Raw genomic sequence first — 18,964 nt, forward strand, 5'->3', positions numbered from 1 at the left:
GTCATTTGGATTGTGCTTCATGTTGAATAACTACTCTTTAAAGCCTCAATGTGTTCAAAATTGCCATTTTTACAGACTTTTTCTCCTATTCAGAAGTTTCTATTTTGACCAATTTCAGGCATTAAAATAACTCTAAACACACTTATTTTAGTTCCAAACGTGATAATGCATATGCAATAGTCATTTACAGTCAATAAATTAAACATTAAAAAATTACCATTTCTGACCAACTAGTGAAAATTAGACAGGTCACGGATAATCATTTTTCATAAGAAAATTGAGTTTTTTGGACTGTAGAATAATTGATTCAAAATGTCATTTGGATTGTGCCTCATGTTGAATAACTACTTTTAAACCCTCAATTTGACCAAAATTACAATTTTTGCAGACGTTTTCTCCTACTCAGAAGCTTCTATTTAGACCAATTTCAGGCATTAAAATGACTCTAAACACACTTACTTTAGTTCCAAAAGTGATAATTCACATGCAATAGTCATTTACAGTAAAAAAAAATACCATTTCTGACCATCTGCAGAAAGTATGACACGTCACGGGTCATCATTTTTCATCAGAAAATTGATTTTTGGGACTGTAGAATAATTGATTCAAAATGTCATTTGGATTGTGCCTCATGTTGAATAAGTACTTTTTAAAGACTCAATGTGACGAAAATTACAATTTTTACAGACTTTTTCTCCTACTCAGAAGCTTCTATTTAGACCAATTTCAGGCATTAAAATGACTCTAAACACACTTACTTTAGTTCCAAAAGTGATAATTCACATGCACTAGTCATTTACAGTCAAAAAATTAAACATTAAAAAATTACCATTTCTGACCATCTGGAGAAAGTACGACACGTCACGGGTCATCTTTTTTCATCAGAAAATTGATTTTTTTGGACTGTAGAATAATTGATTCAAAATGTCATTTGGATTGTGCCTCATGTTGAATAACTACTTTTAAACCCTCAATTTGACCCAAATTGCCATTTTTGCAGACGTTTTCTCCTACTCAGAAGCTTCTATCTAGACCAATTTCAGGCATTAAAATGACTCTAAACACACTTACTTTAGTTCCAAAAGTGATAATTCACATGCAATAGTCATTTACAGTAAAAAAATTAAACATTAAAAAAATTGCCATTTCTGACCATCTGCAGAAAGTACGACACGTCACGGGTCATCATTTTTCATCAGAAAATTGATTTTTTGGACTGTAGAATAATTGATTCAAAATGTCAATTGGATTGTGCCTCATGTTGAATAAGTACTTTTTAAAGCCTCAATGTGACGAAAATTACAATTTTTACAGACTTTTTCTCCTACTCAGAAGCTTCTATTTTGACCAATTTCAGGCATTAAAATGACTCTAAACACACTTATTGTAGTTCCAAAAGTGATAATTCACATGCAATTGTCATTTACAGTAAAAAAATTTAAACATTAGAAAATTACCATTTCTGACCATCTGGAGAAAGTTCGACAGGTCACGGGTCATCATTTTTCATAAGAAAATTGAGTTTTTTGGACTGTAGAATAATTGATTCAAAATGTCATTTGGATTGTGCCTCATGTTGAATAACTACTTTTAAACCCTCAATTTGACCAAAATTACCATTTTTGCAGACGTTTTCTCCTACTCAGAAGCTTCTATTTAGACCAATTTCAGGCATTAAAATGACTCTAAACACATTTACTTTAGTTCCAAAAGTGATAATTCACATGCAATAGTCATTTACAGTCAAAAAAATTACCATTTCTGACCATCTGCAGAAAGTACGACACGTCACGGGTCATCATTTTTCATCGCAAAATTGATTGTTTGGACTGTAGAATAATTGATTCAAAATGTCATTTGGATTGTGCCTCATGTTGAATAACTACTTTTAAACCCTCAATTTGACCAAAATTGCCATTTTTGCAGATGTTTTCTCCTACTCAGAAGCTTCTATCTAGACCAATTTCAGGCATTAAAATGACTCTAAACACACTTACTTTAGTTCCAAAAGTGATAATTCACATGCAATAGTTATTTACAGTAAAAAAATTAAACATTAAAAAAATTACCATTTCTGACCATCTGCAGAAAGTACGACACGTCACGGGTCATCATTTTTCATCAGAAAATTGATTTTTTGGACTGTAGAATAATTGATTCAAAATGTCATTTGGATTGTGCCTCATGTTGAATAAGTACTTTTTAAAGCCTCAATGTGACGAAAATTACAATTTTTACAGACTTTTTCTCCTACTCAGAAGCTTCTATTTAGACCAATTTCAGGCATTAAAATGACTCTAAACACACTTACTTTAGTTCCAAAAGTGATAATTCACATGCAATAGTCATTTACAGTCAAAAAATTAAACATTAAAAAATTACCATTTCTGACCATCTGGAGAAAGTACGACACGTCACGTGTCATCTTTTTTCATCAGAAAATTAATTTTTTTGGACTGTAGAATAATTGATTCAAAATGTCATTTGGATTGTGTCTCATGTTGAATAACTACTTTTAAACCCTCAATTTGACCAAAATTGCCATTTTTGCAGACGTTTTCTCCTACTCAGAAGCTTCTATCTAGACCAATTTCAGGCATTAAAATGACTCTAAACACACTTACTTTAGTTCCAAAAGTGATAATTCACATGCAATAGTCATTTACAGTAAAGAAATTAAACATTAAAAAAATTACCATTTCTGACCATCTGCAGAAAGTACGACACGTCACGGGTCATCATTTTTCATCAGAAAATTGATTTTTTGGACTGTAGAATAATTGATTCAAAATGTCATTTGGATTGTGCCTCATGTTGAATAAGTACTTTTTAAAGCCTCAATGTGACGAAAATTACAATTTTTACAGACTTTTTCTCCTACTCAGAAGCTTCTATTTTGACCAATTTCAGGCATTAAAATGACTCTAAACACACTTATTGTAGTTCCAAAAGTGATAATTCACATGCAATTGTCATTTACAGTAAAAAAATGAAACATTAGAAAATTACCATTTCTGACCATCTGGAGAAAGTTCGACAGGTCACGGGTCATCATTTTTCATAAGAAAATTGATTTTTTGGACTGTAGAAAAATTGATTCAAAATGTCATTTGGATTGTGCCTCATGTTGAATAACTACTCTTTAAAGCCTCAATGTGTTCAAAATTGCCATTTTTACAGACTTTTTCTCCTATTCAGAAGTTTCTATTTTGACCAATTTCAGGCATTAAAATAACTCTAAACACACTTATTTTAGTTCCAAACGTGATAATGCATATGCAATAGTCATTTACAGTCAATAAATTAAACATTAATAAATTACCATTTCTGACCAACTAGAGAAAATTAGACAGGTCACGGATCATCATTTTTCATAAGAAAATTGAGTTTTTTGGACTGTAGAATAATTGATTCAAAATGTCATTTGGATTGTGCCTCATGTTGAATAACTACTTTTAAACCCTCAATTTGACCAAAATTACCATTTTTGCAGACGTTTTCTCCTACTCAGAAGCTTCTATTTAGACCAATTTCAGGCATTAAAATGACTCTAAACACACTTACTTTAGTTCCAAAAGTGATAATTCACATGCAATAGTCATTTACAGTAAAAACAATTACCATTTCTGACCATCTGCAGAAAGTACGACACGTCACGGGTCATCATTTTTCATCGCAAAATTGATTTTTTGGACTGTAGAATAATTGATTCAAAATGTCATTTGGATTGTGCCTCATGTTGAATAAGTACTTTTTAAAGCCTCAATGTGACGAAAATTACAATTTTTACAGACTTTTTCTCCTACTCAGAAGCTTCTATTTAGACCAATTTCAGGCATTAAAATGACTCTAAACACACTTACTTTAGTTCCAAAAGTGATAATTCACATGCAATAGTCATTTACAGTCAAAAAATTAAACATTAAAAAATTACCATTTCTGACCATCTGGAGAAAGTACGACACGTCACGGGTCATCTTTTTTCATCAGAAAATTGATTTTTTTGGACTGTAGAATAATTGATTCAAAATGTCATTTGGATTGTGCCTCATGTTGAATAACTACTTTTAAACCCTCAATTTGACCAAAATTGCCATTTTTGCAGACGGTTTCTCCTACTCAGAAGCTTCTATCTAGACCAATTTCAGGCATTAAAATGACTCTAAACACACTTACTTTAGTTCCAAAAGTGATAATTCACATGCAATAGTCATTTACAGTAAAAAAATTAAACATTAAAAAAATTACCATTTCTGACCATCTGCAGAAAGTACGACACGTCACGGGTCATCATTTTTCATCAGAAAATTGATTTTTTGGACTGTAGAATAATTGATTCAAAATGTCATTTGGATTGTGCCTCATGTTGAATAAGTACTTTTTAAAGCCTCAATGTGACGAAAATTACAATTTTTACAGACTTTTTCTCCTACTCAGAAGCTTCTATTTTGACCAATTTCAGGCATTAAAATGACTCTAAACACACTTATTGTAGTTCCAAAAGTGATAATTCACATGCAATTGTCATTTACAGTAAAAAAATGAAACATTAGAAAATTACCATTTCTGACCATCTGGAGAAAGTTCGACAGGTCACGGGTCATCATTTTTCATAAGAAAATTGATTTTTTGGACTGTAGAAAAATTGATTCAAAATGTCATTTGGATTGTGCCTCATGTTGAATAACTACTCTTTAAAGCCTCAATGTGTTCAAAATTGCCATTTTTACAGACTTTTTCTCCTATTCAGAAGTTTCTATTTTGACCAATTTCAGGCATTAAAATAACTCTAAACACACTTATTTTAGTTCCAAACGTGATAATGCATATGCAATAGTCATTTACAGTCAATAAATTAAACATTAATAAATTACCATTTCTGACCAACTAGAGAAAATTAGACAGGTCACGGATCATCATTTTTCATAAGAAAATTGAGTTTTTTGGACTGTAGAATAATTGATTCAAAATGTCATTTGGATTGTGCCTCATGTTGAATAACTACTTTTAAACCCTCAATTTGACCAAAATTACCATTTTTGCAGACGTTTTCTCCTACTCAGAAGCTTCTATTTAGACCAATTTCAGGCATTAAAATGACTCTAAACACACTTACTTTAGTTCCAAAAGTGATAATTCACATGCAATAGTCATTTACAGTAAAAAAAATTACCATTTCTGACCATCTGCAGAAAGTACGACACGTCACGGGTCATCATTTTTCATCGCAAAATTGATTTTTTGGACTGTAGAATAATTGATTCAAAATGTCATTTGGATTGTGCCTCATGTTGAATAAGTACTTTTTAAAGCCTCAATGTGACGAAAATTACAATTTTTACAGACTTTTTCTCCTACTCAGAAGCTTCTATTTAGACCAATTTCAGGCATTAAAATGACTCTAAACACACTTACTTTAGTTCCAAAAGTGATAATTCACATGCAATAGTCATTTACAGTCAAAAAATTAAACATTAAAAAATTACCATTTCTGACCATCTGGAGAAAGTACGACACGTCACGGGTCATCTTTTTTCATCAGAAAATTGATTTTTTTGGACTGTAGAATAATTGATTCAAAATGTCATTTGGATTGTGCCTCATGTTGAATAACTACTTTTAAACCCTCAATTTGACCAAAATTGCCATTTTTGCAGACGGTTTCTCCTACTCAGAAGCTTCTATCTAGACCAATTTCAGGCATTAAAATGACTCTAAACACACTTACTTTAGTTCCAAAAGTGATAATTCACATGCAATAGTCATTTACAGTAAAAAAATTAAACATTAAAAAAATTACCATTTCTGACCATCTGCAGAAAGTACGACACGTCACGGGTCATCATTTTTCATCAGAAAATTGATTTTTTGGACTGTAGAATAATTGATTCAAAATGTCATTTGGATTGTGCCTCATGTTGAATAAGTACTTTTTAAAGCCTCAATGTGACGAAAATTACAATTTTTACAGACTTTTTCTCCTACTCAGAAGCTTCTATTTTGACCAATTTCAGGCATTAAAATGACTCTAAACACACTTGTTGTAGTTCCAAAAGTGATAATTCACATGCAATTGTCATTTACAGTAAAAAAATGAAACATTAGAAAATTACCATTTCTGACCATCTGGAGAAAGTTCGACAGGTCACGGGTCATCATTTTTCATAAGAAAATTGATTTTTTGGACTGTAGAAAAATTGATTCAAAATGTCATTTGGATTGTGCCTCATGTTGAATAACTACTCTTTAAAGCCTCAATGTGTTAAAAATTGCCATTTTTACAGACTTTTTCTCCTATTCAGAAGTTTCTATTTTGACCAATTTCAGGCATTAAAATAACTCTAAACACACTTATTTTAGTTCCAAACGTGATAATGCATATGCAATAGTCATTTACAGTCAATAAATTAAACATTAAAAAATTACCATTTCTGACCAACTAGAGAAAATTAGACAGGTCACGGATCATCATTTTTCATAAGAAAATTGAGTTTTTTGGACTGTAGAATAATTGATTCAAAATGTCATTTGGATTGTGCCTCATGTTGAATAACTACTTTTAAACCCTCAATTTGACCAAAATTACCATTTTTGCAGACGTTTTCTCCTACTCACTAGCTTCTATTTAGACCAATTTCAGGCATTAAAATGACTCTAAACACACTTACTTTAGTTCCAAAAGTGATAATTCACATGCAATAGTCATTTACAGTAAAAAAAATTACCATTTCTGACCATCTGCAGAAAGTACGACACGTCACGGGTCATCATTTTTCATCAGAAAATTGATTTTTTGGACTGTAGAATAATTGATTCAAAATGTCATTTGGATTGTGCCTCATGTTGAATAAGTACTTTTTAAAGCCTCAATGTGACGAAAATTACAATTTTTACAGACTTTTTCTCCTACTCAGAAGTTTCTATTTTGACCAATTTCAGGCATTAAAATAGCTCTAAACACACTTATTTTAGTTCCAAACGTGATAATTCATACGCAATAGTCATTTACAGTCAATAAATTAAACATTAGAAAATTACCATTTCTGACCATCTGGAGAAAGTTTGACAGGTCACGGGTCATCATTTTTCATAAGAAAACTAATTTTTTGGACTGTAGAAAAATTGATTCAAAATGTCATGCGGATTGTGCCTCATGTTGAATAACAACTTTTTAAAGCTTCAATGTGACCAAAATTGCCATTTTTACAGACGTTTTCTCCTACTCCGAAGCTTCTATTTAGACCAATTTCAGGCACTAAAATGACTCTAAACACACTTACTTTAGTTACAAAAGTGATAATTCACATGCAATAGTCATTTACAGTCAAAAAATTAAACATTAAAAAATTACCATTTCTGACCATCTGGAGAAAGTACGACACGTCACGGGTCATCTTTTTTCATCAGAAAATTGATTTTTTTGGACTGTAGAATAATTGATTCAAAATGTCATTTGGATTGTGCCTTATGTTGAATAACTACTTTTAAACCCTCAATTTGACCAAAATTGCCATTTTTGCAGACGGTTTCTCCTACTCAGAAGCTTCTATCTAGACCAATTTCAGGCATTAAAATGACTCTAAACACACTTACTTTAGTTCCAAAAGTGATAATTCACATGCAATAGTCATTTACAGTAAAAAAATTAAACATTAAAAAAATTACCATTTCTGACCATCTGCAGAAAGTACGACACGTCACGGGTCATCATTTTTCATCAGAAAATTGATTTTTTGGACTGTAGAATAATTGATTCAAAATGTCATTTGGATTGTGCCTCATGTTGAATAAGTACTTTTTAAAGCCTCAATGTGACGAAAATTACAATTTTTACAGACTTTTTCTCCTACTCAGAAGCTTCTATTTTGACCAATTTCAGGCATTAAAATGACTCTAAACACACTTGTTGTAGTTCCAAAAGTGATAATTCACATGCAATTGTCATTTACAGTAAAAAAATGAAACATTAGAAAATTACCATTTCTGACCATCTGGAGAAAGTTCGACAGGTCACGGGTCATCATTTTTCATAAGAAAATTGATTTTTTGGACTGTAGAAAAATTGATTCAAAATGTCATTTGGATTGTGCCTCATGTTGAATAACTACTCTTTAAAGCCTCAATGTGTTAAAAATTGCCATTTTTACAGACTTTTTCTCCTATTCAGAAGTTTCTATTTTGACCAATTTCAGGCATTAAAATAACTCTAAACACACTTATTTTAGTTCCAAACGTGATAATGCATATGCAATAGTCATTTACAGTCAATAAATTAAACATTAAAAAATTACCATTTCTGACCAACTAGAGAAAATTAGACAGGTCACGGATCATCATTTTTCATAAGAAAATTGAGTTTTTTGGACTGTAGAATAATTGATTCAAAATGTCATTTGGATTGTGCCTCATGTTGAATAACTACTTTTAAACCCTCAATTTGACCAAAATTACCATTTTTGCAGACGTTTTCTCCTACTCACTAGCTTCTATTTAGACCAATTTCAGGCATTAAAATGACTCTAAACACACTTACTTTAGTTCCAAAAGTGATAATTCACATGCAATAGTCATTTACAGTAAAAAAAATTACCATTTCTGACCATCTGCAGAAAGTACGACACGTCACGGGTCATCATTTTTCATCAGAAAATTGATTTTTTGGACTGTAGAATAATTGATTCAAAATGTCATTTGGATTGTGCCTCATGTTGAATAAGTACTTTTTAAAGCCTCAATGTGACGAAAATTACAATTTTTACAGACTTTTTCTCCTACTCAGAAGTTTCTATTTTGACCAATTTCAGGCATTAAAATAGCTCTAAACACACTTATTTTAGTTCCAAACGTGATAATTCATACGCAATAGTCATTTACAGTCAATAAATTAAACATTAGAAAATTACCATTTCTGACCATCTGGAGAAAGTTTGACAGGTGACGGGTCATCATTTTTCATAAGAAAACTAATTTTTTGGACTGTAGAAAAATTGATTCAAAATGTCATGCGGATTGTGCCTCATGTTGAATAACAACTTTTTAAAGCTTCAATGTGACCAAAATTGCCATTTTTACAGACGTTTTCTCCTACTCCGAAGCTTCTATTTAGACCAATTTCAGGCACTAAAATGACTCTAAACACACTTACTTTAGTTACAAAAGTGATAATTCACATGCAATAGTCATTTACAGTCAAAAAATTAAACATTAAAAAATTACCATTTCTGACCATCTGGAGAAAGTACGACACGTCACGGGTCATCTTTTTTCATCAGAAAATTGATTTTTTTGGACTGTAGAATAATTGATTCAAAATGTCATTTGGATTGTGCCTTATGTTGAATAACTACTTTTAAACCCTCAATTTGACCAAAATTGCCATTTTTGCAGACGTTTTCTCCTACTCAGAAGCTTCTATCTAGACCAATTTTAGGCATTAAAATGACTCTAAACACACTTACTTTAGTTCCAAAAGTGATAATTCACATGCAATAGTCATTTACAGTAATAAAATTAAACATTAAAAAAATTGCCATTTCTGACCATCTGCAGAAAGTACGACACGTCACGGGTCATCATTTTTCATCAGAAAATTGATTTTTTAGACTGTAGAATAATTGATTCAAAATGTCAATTGGATTGTGCCTCATGTTGAATAAGTACTTCTTAAAGCCTCAATGTGATGAAAATTACAATTTTTACAGACTTTTTCTCCTACTCAGAAGCTTCTATTTTGACCAATTCCAGGCATTAAAATGACTCTAAACACACTTATTGTAGTTCCAAAAGTGATAATTCACATGCAATTGTCATTTACAGTAAAAAAATTAAACATTAGAAAATTACCATTTCTGACCATCTGGAGAAAGTTCGACAGGTCACGGGTCATCATTTTTCATAAGAAAATTGATTTTTTGGACTGTAGAATAATTGATTCAAAATGTCATTTGGATTGTGCCTCATGTTGAATAACTACTTTTAAACCCTCAATTTGACCAAAATTGCCATTTTTGCAGAGGTTTTCTCCTACTCAGAAGCTTCTATCTAGACCAATTTCAGGCATTAAAATGACTCTAAACACACTTACTTTAGTTCCAAAAGTGATAATTCACATGCAATAGTCATTTACAGTAAAAAAATTAAACATTAAAAAAATTACCATTTCTGACCATCTGCAGAAAGTACGACACGTCACGGGTCATCATTTTTCATCAGAAAATTGATTTTTTGGACTGTAGAATAATTGATTCAAAATGTCATTTGGATTGTGCCTCATGTTGAATAAGTACTTTTTAAAGCCTCAATGTGACGAAAATTACAATTTTTACAGACTTTTTCTCCTACTCAGAAGCTTCTATTTAGACCAATTTCAGGCATTAAAATGACTCTAAACACACTTACTTTAGTTCCAAAAGTGATAATTCACACGCAATAGTCATTTACAGTCAAAAAATTAAACATTAAAAAATTACCATTTCTGACCATCTGGAGAAAGTACGACACGTCACGTGTCATCTTTTTTCATCAGAAAATTGATTTTTTGGGACTGTAGAATAATTGATTCAAAATGTCATTTGGATTGTGCCTCATGTTGAATAACTACTTTTAAACCCTCAATTTGACCAAAATTGCCATTTTTGCAGACGTTTTCTCCTACTCAGAAGCTTCCATCTAGACCAATTTTAGGCATTAAAATGACTCTAAACACACTTACTTTAGTTCCAAAAGTGATAATTCACATGCAATAGTCATTTACAGTAATAAAATTAAACATTAAAAAAATTGCCATTTCTGACCATCTGCAGAAAGTACGACACGTCACGGGTCATCATTTTTCATCAGAAAATTGATTTTTTGGACTGTAGAATAATTGATTCAAAATGTCAATTGGATTGTGCCTCATGTTGAATAAGTACTTCTTAAAGCCTCAATGTGACGAAAATTACAATTTTTACAGACTTTTTCTCCTACTCAGAAGCTTCTATTTTGACCAATTCCAGGCATTAAAATGACTCTAAACACACTTATTGTAGTTCCAAAAGTGATAATTCACATGCAATTGTCATTTACAGTAAAAAAATTAAACATTAGAAAATTACCATTTCTGACCATCTGGAGAAAGTTCGACAGGTCACGGGTCATCATTTTTCATAAGAAAATTGAGTTTTTTGGACTGTAGAATAATTGATTCAAAATGTCATTTGGATTGTGCCTCATGTTGAATAACTACTTTTAAACCCTCAATTTGACCAAAATTACCATTTTTGCAGACGTTTTCTCCTACTCAGAAGCTTCTATTTAGACCAATTTCAGGCATTAAAATGACTCTAAACACACTTACTTTAGTTCCAAAAGTGATAATTCACATGCAATAGTCATTTACAGTCAAAAAAATTACCATTTCTGACCATCTGCAGAAAGTACGACACGTCACGGGTCATCATTTTTCATCGCAAAATTGATTTTTTGGACTGTAGAATAATTGATTCAAAATGTCATTTGGATTGTGCCTCATGTTGAATAACTACTTTTAAACCCTCAATTTGACCAAAATTGCCATTTTTGCAGACGTTTTCTCCTACTCAGAAGCTTCTATCTAGACCAATTTCAGGCATTAAAATGACTCTAAACACACTTACTTTAGTTCCAAAAGTGATAATTCACATGCAATAGTCATTTACAGTAAAAAAATTAAACATTAAAAAATTACCATTTCTGACCATCTGCAGAAAGTACGACACGTCACGGGTCATCATTTTTCATCAGAAAATAGATTTTTTGGACTGTAGAATAATTGATTCAAAATGTCATTTGGATTGTGCCTCATGTTGAATAAGTACTTCTTAAAGCCTCAATGTGATGAAAATTACAATTTTTACAGACTTTTTCTCCTACTCAGAAGCTTCTATTTTGACCAATTCCAGGCATTAAAATGACTCTAAACACACTTATTGTAGTTCCAAAAGTGATAATTCACATGCAATTGTCATTTACAGTAAAAAAATTAAACATTAGAAAATTACCATTTCTGACCATCTGGAGAAAGTTCGACAGGTCACGGGTCATCATTTTTCATAAGAAAATTGATTTTTTGGACTGTAGAATAATTGATTCAAAATGTCATTTGGATTGTGCCTCATGTTGAATAACTACTTTTAAACCCTCAATTTGACCAAAATTGCCATTTTTGCAGAGGTTTTCTCCTACTCAGAAGCTTCTATCTAGACCAATTTCAGGCATTAAAATGACTCTAAACACACTTACTTTAGTTCCAAAAGTGATAATTCACATGCAATAGTCATTTACAGTAAAAAAATTAAACATTAAAAAAATTACCATTTCTGACCATCTGCAGAAAGTACGACACGTCACGGGTCATCATTTTTCATCAGAAAATTGATTTTTTGGACTGTAGAATAATTGATTCAAAATGTCATTTGGATTGTGCCTCATGTTGAATAAGTACTTTTTAAAGCCTCAATGTGACGAAAATTACAATTTTTACAGACTTTTTCTCCTACTCAGAAGCTTCTATTTAGACCAATTTCAGGCATTAAAATGACTCTAAACACACTTACTTTAGTTCCAAAAGTGATAATTCACACGCAATAGTCATTTACAGTCAAAAAATTAAACATTAAAAAATTACCATTTCTGACCATCTGGAGAAAGTACGACACGTCACGTGTCATCTTTTTTCATCAGAAAATTGATTTTTTGGGACTGTAGAATAATTGATTCAAAATGTCATTTGGATTGTGCCTCATGTTGAATAACTACTTTTAAACCCTCAATTTGACCAAAATTGCCATTTTTGCAGACGTTTTCTCCTACTCAGAAGCTTCCATCTAGACCAATTTTAGGCATTAAAATGACTCTAAACACACTTACTTTAGTTCCAAAAGTGATAATTCACATGCAATAGTCATTTACAGTAATAAAATTAAACATTAAAAAAATTGCCATTTCTGACCATCTGCAGAAAGTACGACACGTCACGGGTCATCATTTTTCATCAGAAAATTGATTTTTTGGACTGTAGAATAATTGATTCAAAATGTCAATTGGATTGTGCCTCATGTTGAATAAGTACTTCTTAAAGCCTCAATGTGACGAAAATTACAATTTTTACAGACTTTTTCTCCTACTCAGAAGCTTCTATTTTGACCAATTCCAGGCATTAAAATGACTCTAAACACACTTATTGTAGTTCCAAAAGTGATAATTCACATGCAATAGTCATTTACAGTCAAAAAAATTACCATTTCTGACCATCTGCAGAAAGTACGACACGTCACGGGTCATCATTTTTCATAAGAAAATTGAGTTTTTTGGACTGTAGAATAATTGATTCAAAATGTCATTTGGATTGTGCCTCATGTTGAATAACTACTTTTAAACCCTCAATTTGACCAAAATTACCATTTTTGCAGACGTTTTCTCCTACTCAGAAGCTTCTATTTAGACCAATTTCAGGCATTAAAATGACTCTAAACACACTTACTTTAGTTCCAAAAGTGATAATTCACATGCAATAGTCATTTACAGTCAAAAAAATTACCATTTCTGACCATCTGCAGAAAGTACGACACGTCACGGGTCATCATTTTTCATCGCAAAATTGATTTTTTGGACTGTAGAATAATTGATTCAAAATGTCATTTGGATTGTGCCTCATGTTGAATAACTACTTTTAAACCCTCAATTTGACCAAAATTGCCATTTTTGCAGACGTTTTCTCCTACTCAGAAGCTTCTATCTAGACCAATTTCAGGCATTAAAATGACTCTAAACACACTTACTTTAGTTCCAAAAGTGATAATTCACATGCAATAGTCATTTACAGTAAAAAAATTAAACATTAAAAAATTACCATTTCTGACCATCTGCAGAAAGTACGACACGTCACGGGTCATCATTTTTCATCAGAAAATAGATTTTTTGGACTGTAGAATAATTGATTCAAAATGTCATTTGGATTGTGCCTCATGTTGAATAAGTACTTTTTAAAGCCTCAATGTGACGAAAATTACAATTTTTACAGACTTTTGTTCCTACTCAGAAGCTTCTATTTTGACCAATGTCAGGCATTAAAATGACTCTAAACACACTTATTGTAGTTCCAAAAGTGATAATTCACATGCAATTGTCATTTACAGTAAAAAAATTAAACATTAGAAAATTACCATTTCTGACCATCTGGAGAAAGTTCGACAGGTCACGGGTCATCATTTTTCATAAGAAAATTGATTTTTTGGACTGTAGAAAAATTGATTCAAAATGTCATTTGGATTGTGCCTCATGTTGAATAACTACTCTTTAAAGCCTCAATGTGTTCAAAATTGCCATTTTTACAGACTTTTTCTCCTATTCAGAAGTTTCTATTTTGACCAATTTCAGGCATTAAAATAACTCTAAACACATTTATTTTAGTTCCAAACGTGATAATGCATATGCAATAGTCATTTACAGTCAATAAATTAAACATTAATAAATTACCATTTCTGACCAACTAGAGAAAATTAGACAGGTCACGGATCATCATTTTTCATAAGAAAATTGAGTTTTTTGGACTGTAGAATAATTGATTCAAAATGTCATTTGGATTGTGCCTCATGTTGAATAACTACTTTTAAACCCTCAATTTGACCAAAATTACCATTTTTGCAGACGTTTTCTCCTACTCAGAAGCTTCTATTTAGACCAATTTCAGGCATTAAAATGACTCTAAACACACTTACTTTAGTTCCAAAAGTGATAATTCACATGCAATAGTCATTTACAGTCAAAAAAATTGCCATTTCTGACCATCTGCAGAAAGTACGACACGTCATGGGTCATCATTTTTCATCGCAAAATTGATTTTTTGGACTGTAGAATAATTGATTCAAAATGTCATTTGGATTGTGCCTCATGTTGAATAAGTACTTTTTAAAGCCTCAATGTGACGAAAATTACAATTTTTACAGACTTTTTCTCCTACTCAGAAGCTTCTATTTAGACCAATTTCAGGCATTAAAATGACTCTAAACACACTTACTTTAGTTCCAAAAGTGATAATTCACATGCAATAGTCATTTACAGTCAAAAAATTAAACATTAAAAAATTACCATTTCTGACCATCTGGAGAAAGTACGACACGTCACGGGTCATCTTTTTTTCATCAGAAAATTGATTTTTTTGGACTGTAGAATAATTGATTCAAAATGTCATTTGGATTGTGCCTCATGTTGAATAACTACTTTTAAACCCTCAATTTGACCAAAATTGCCATTTTTGCAGACGGTTTCTCCTACTCAGAAGCTTCTATCTAGACCAATTTCAGGCATTAAAATGACTCTAAACACACTTACTTTAGTTCCAAAAGTGATACTTCACATGCAATAGTCATTTACAGTAAAAAAATTAAACATTAAAAAAATTACCATTTCTGACCATCTGCAGAAAGTACGACACGTCACGGGTCATCATTTTTCATCAGAAAATTGATTTTTCTGGACTGTAGAATAATTGATTCAAAATGTCATTTGGATTGTGCCTCATGTTGAATAACTACTTTTAAACCCTCAATTTGACCAAAATTGCCATTTTTGCAGACGGTTTCTCCTACTCAGAAGCTTCTATTTAGACCAATTTCAGGCATTAAAATGACTCTAAACACACTTACTTTAGTTCCAAAACTGATAATTCACATGCAATAGTCATTTACAGTAAAAAAAATTACCATTTCTGACCATCTGCAGAAAGTACGACACGTCACGGGTCATCATTTTTCATCAGAAAATTGATTTTTTGGACTGTAGAATAATTGATTCAAAATGTCATTTGGATTGTGCCTCATGTTGAATAAGTACTTTTTAAAGCCTCAATGTGACGAAAATTACAATTTTTACAGACTTTTTCTCCTACTCAGAAGCTTCTATTTTGACCAATTTCAGGCATTAAAATGACTCTAAACACACTTATTGTAGTTCCAAAAGTGATAATTCACATGCAATTGTCATTTACAGTAAAAAAATGAAACATTAGAAAATTACCATTTCTGACCATCTGGAGAAAGTTCGACAGGTCACGGGTCATCATTTTTCATAAGAAAATTGATTTTTTGGACTGTAGAAAAATTGATTCAAAATGTCATTTGGATTGTGCCTCATGTTGAATAACTACTCTTTAAAGCCTCAATGTGTTCAAAATTGCCATTTTTACAGACTTTTTCTCCTATTCAGAAGTTTCTATTTTGACCAATTTCAGGCATTAAAATAACTCTAAACACACTTATTTTAGTTCCAAACGTGATAATGCATATGCAATAGTCATTTACAGTCAATAAATTAAACATTAAAAAATTACCATTTCTGACCAACTAGAGAAAATTAGACAGGTCACGGATCATCATTTTTCATAAGAAAATTGAGTTTTTTGGACTGTAGAATAATTGATTCAAAATGTCATTTGGATTGTGCCTCATGTTGAATAACTACTTTTAAACCCTCAATTTGACCAAAATTACCATTTTTGCAGACGTTTTCTCCTACTCAGTAGCTTCTATTTAGACCAATTTCAGGCATTAAAATGACTCTAAACACACTTACTTTAGTTCCAAAAGTGATAATTCACATGCAATAGTCATTTACAGTAAAAAAAATTACCATTTCTGACCATCTGCAGAAAGTACGACACGTCACGGGTCATCATTTTTCATCAGAAAATTGATTTTTTGGACTGTAGAATAATTGATTCAAAATGTCATTTGGATTGTGCCTCATGTTGAATAAGTACTTTTTAAAGCCTCAATGTGACGAAAATTACAATTTTTACAGACTTTTTCTCCTACTCAGAAGTTTCTATTTTGCCCAATTTCAGGCATTAAAATAGCTCTAAACACACTTATTTTAGTTCCAAACGTGATAATTCATACGCAATAGTCATTTACAGTCAATAAATTAAACATTAGAAAATTACCATTTCTGACCATCTGGAGAAAGTTTGACAGGTCACGGGTCATCATTTTTCATAGGAAAACTAATTTTTTGGACTGTAGAAAAATTGATTCAAAATGTCATGCGGATTGTGCCTCATGTTGAATAACAACTTTTTAAGGCTTCAATGTGACCAAAATTGCCATTTTTACAGACGTTTTCTCCTACTCCGAAGCTTCTATTAAGACCAATTTCAGGCACTAAAATGACTCTAAACACACTTACTTTAGTTCCAAAAGTGATAATTCACATGCAATAGACATTTACAGTCAAAAAATTAAACATTAAAAAATTACCATTTCTGACCATCTGGAGAAAGTACGACACGTCACGGGTCATCTTTTTTCATCAGAAAATTGATTTTTTTGGACTGTAGAATAATTGATTCAAAATGTCATTTGGATTGTGCCTCATGTTGAATAACTACTTTTAAACCCTCAATTTGACCAAAATTGCCATTTTTGCAGACGTTTTCTCCTACTCAGAAGCTTCTATCTAGACCAATTTCAGGCATTAAAATGACTCTAAACACACTTACTTTAGTTCCAAAAGTGATAATTCACATGCAATAGTCATTTACAGTAATAAAATTAAACATTAAAAAAATTGCCATTTCTGACCATCTGCAGAAAGTACGACACGTCACGGGTCATCATTTTTCATCAGAAAATTGATTTTTTGGACTGTAGAATAATTGATTCAAAATGTCAATTGGATTGTGCCTCATGTTGAATAAGTACTTTTTAAAGCCTCAATGTGACGAAAATTACAATTTTTACAGACTTTTTCTCCTACTCAGAAGCTTCTATTTTGACCAATTTCAGGCATTAAAATGACTCTAAACACACTTATTGTAGTTCCAAAAGTGATAATTCACATGCAATTGTCATTTACAGTAAAAAAATTAAACATTAGAAAATTACCATTTCTGACCATCTGGAGAAAGTTCGACAGGTCACGGGTCATCAATTTTCATAAGAAAATTGAGTTTTTTGGACTGTAGAATAATTGATTCAAAATGTCATTTGGATTGTGCCTCATGTTGAATAACTACTTTTAAACCCTCAATTTGACCAAAATTACCATTTTTGCAGACGTTTTCTCCTACTCAGAAGCTTCTATTTAGACCAATTTCAGGCATTAAAATGACTCTAAACACACTTACTTTAGTTCCAAAAGTGATAATTCACATGCAATAGTCATTTACAGTCAAAAAATTAAACATTAAAAAATTACCATTTCTGACCATCTGGAGAAAGTACGACACGTCACGGGTCATCATTTTTCATCGCAAAATTGATTTTTTGGACTGTAGAATAATTGATTCAAAATGTCATTTGGATTGTGCCTCATGTTGAATAACTACTTTTAAACCCTCAATTTGACCAAAATTGCCATTTTTGTAGACGTTTTCTCCTACTCAGAAGCTTCTATCTAGACCAACTTCAGGCATTAAAATGACTCTAAACACACTTACTTTAGTTCCAAAAGTGATAATTCACATGCAATAGTCATTTACAGTAAAAAAATTAAACATTAAAAAAATTACCATTTCTGACCATCTGCAGAAAGTACGACACGTCACGGGTCATCATTTTTCATCAGAAAATTGATTTTTTGGACTGTAGAATAATTGATTCAAAATGTCATTTGGATTGTGCCTCATGTTGAATATGTACTTTTTAAAGCCTCAATGTGACGAAAATTACAATTTTTACATACTTTTTCTCCTACTCAGAAGCTTCTATTTAGACCAATTTCAGGCATTAAAATGACTCTAAACACACTTACTTTAGTTCCAAAAGAGATAATTCACACGCAATAGTCATTTACAGTCAAAAAATTAAACATTAAAAAATTACCATTTCTGACCATCTGGAGAAAGTACGACACGTCACGTGTCATCTTTTTTCATCAGAAAATTGATTTTTTTGGACTGTAGAATAATTGATTCAAAATGTCATTTGGATTGTGCCTCATGTTGAAT

Source organism: Triturus cristatus, chromosome 1_2 (genome assembly GCF_964204655.1).
Source record: "Triturus cristatus chromosome 1_2, aTriCri1.1, whole genome shotgun sequence".
Classification (NCBI taxonomy): Eukaryota; Metazoa; Chordata; class Amphibia; order Caudata; family Salamandridae; genus Triturus; species Triturus cristatus.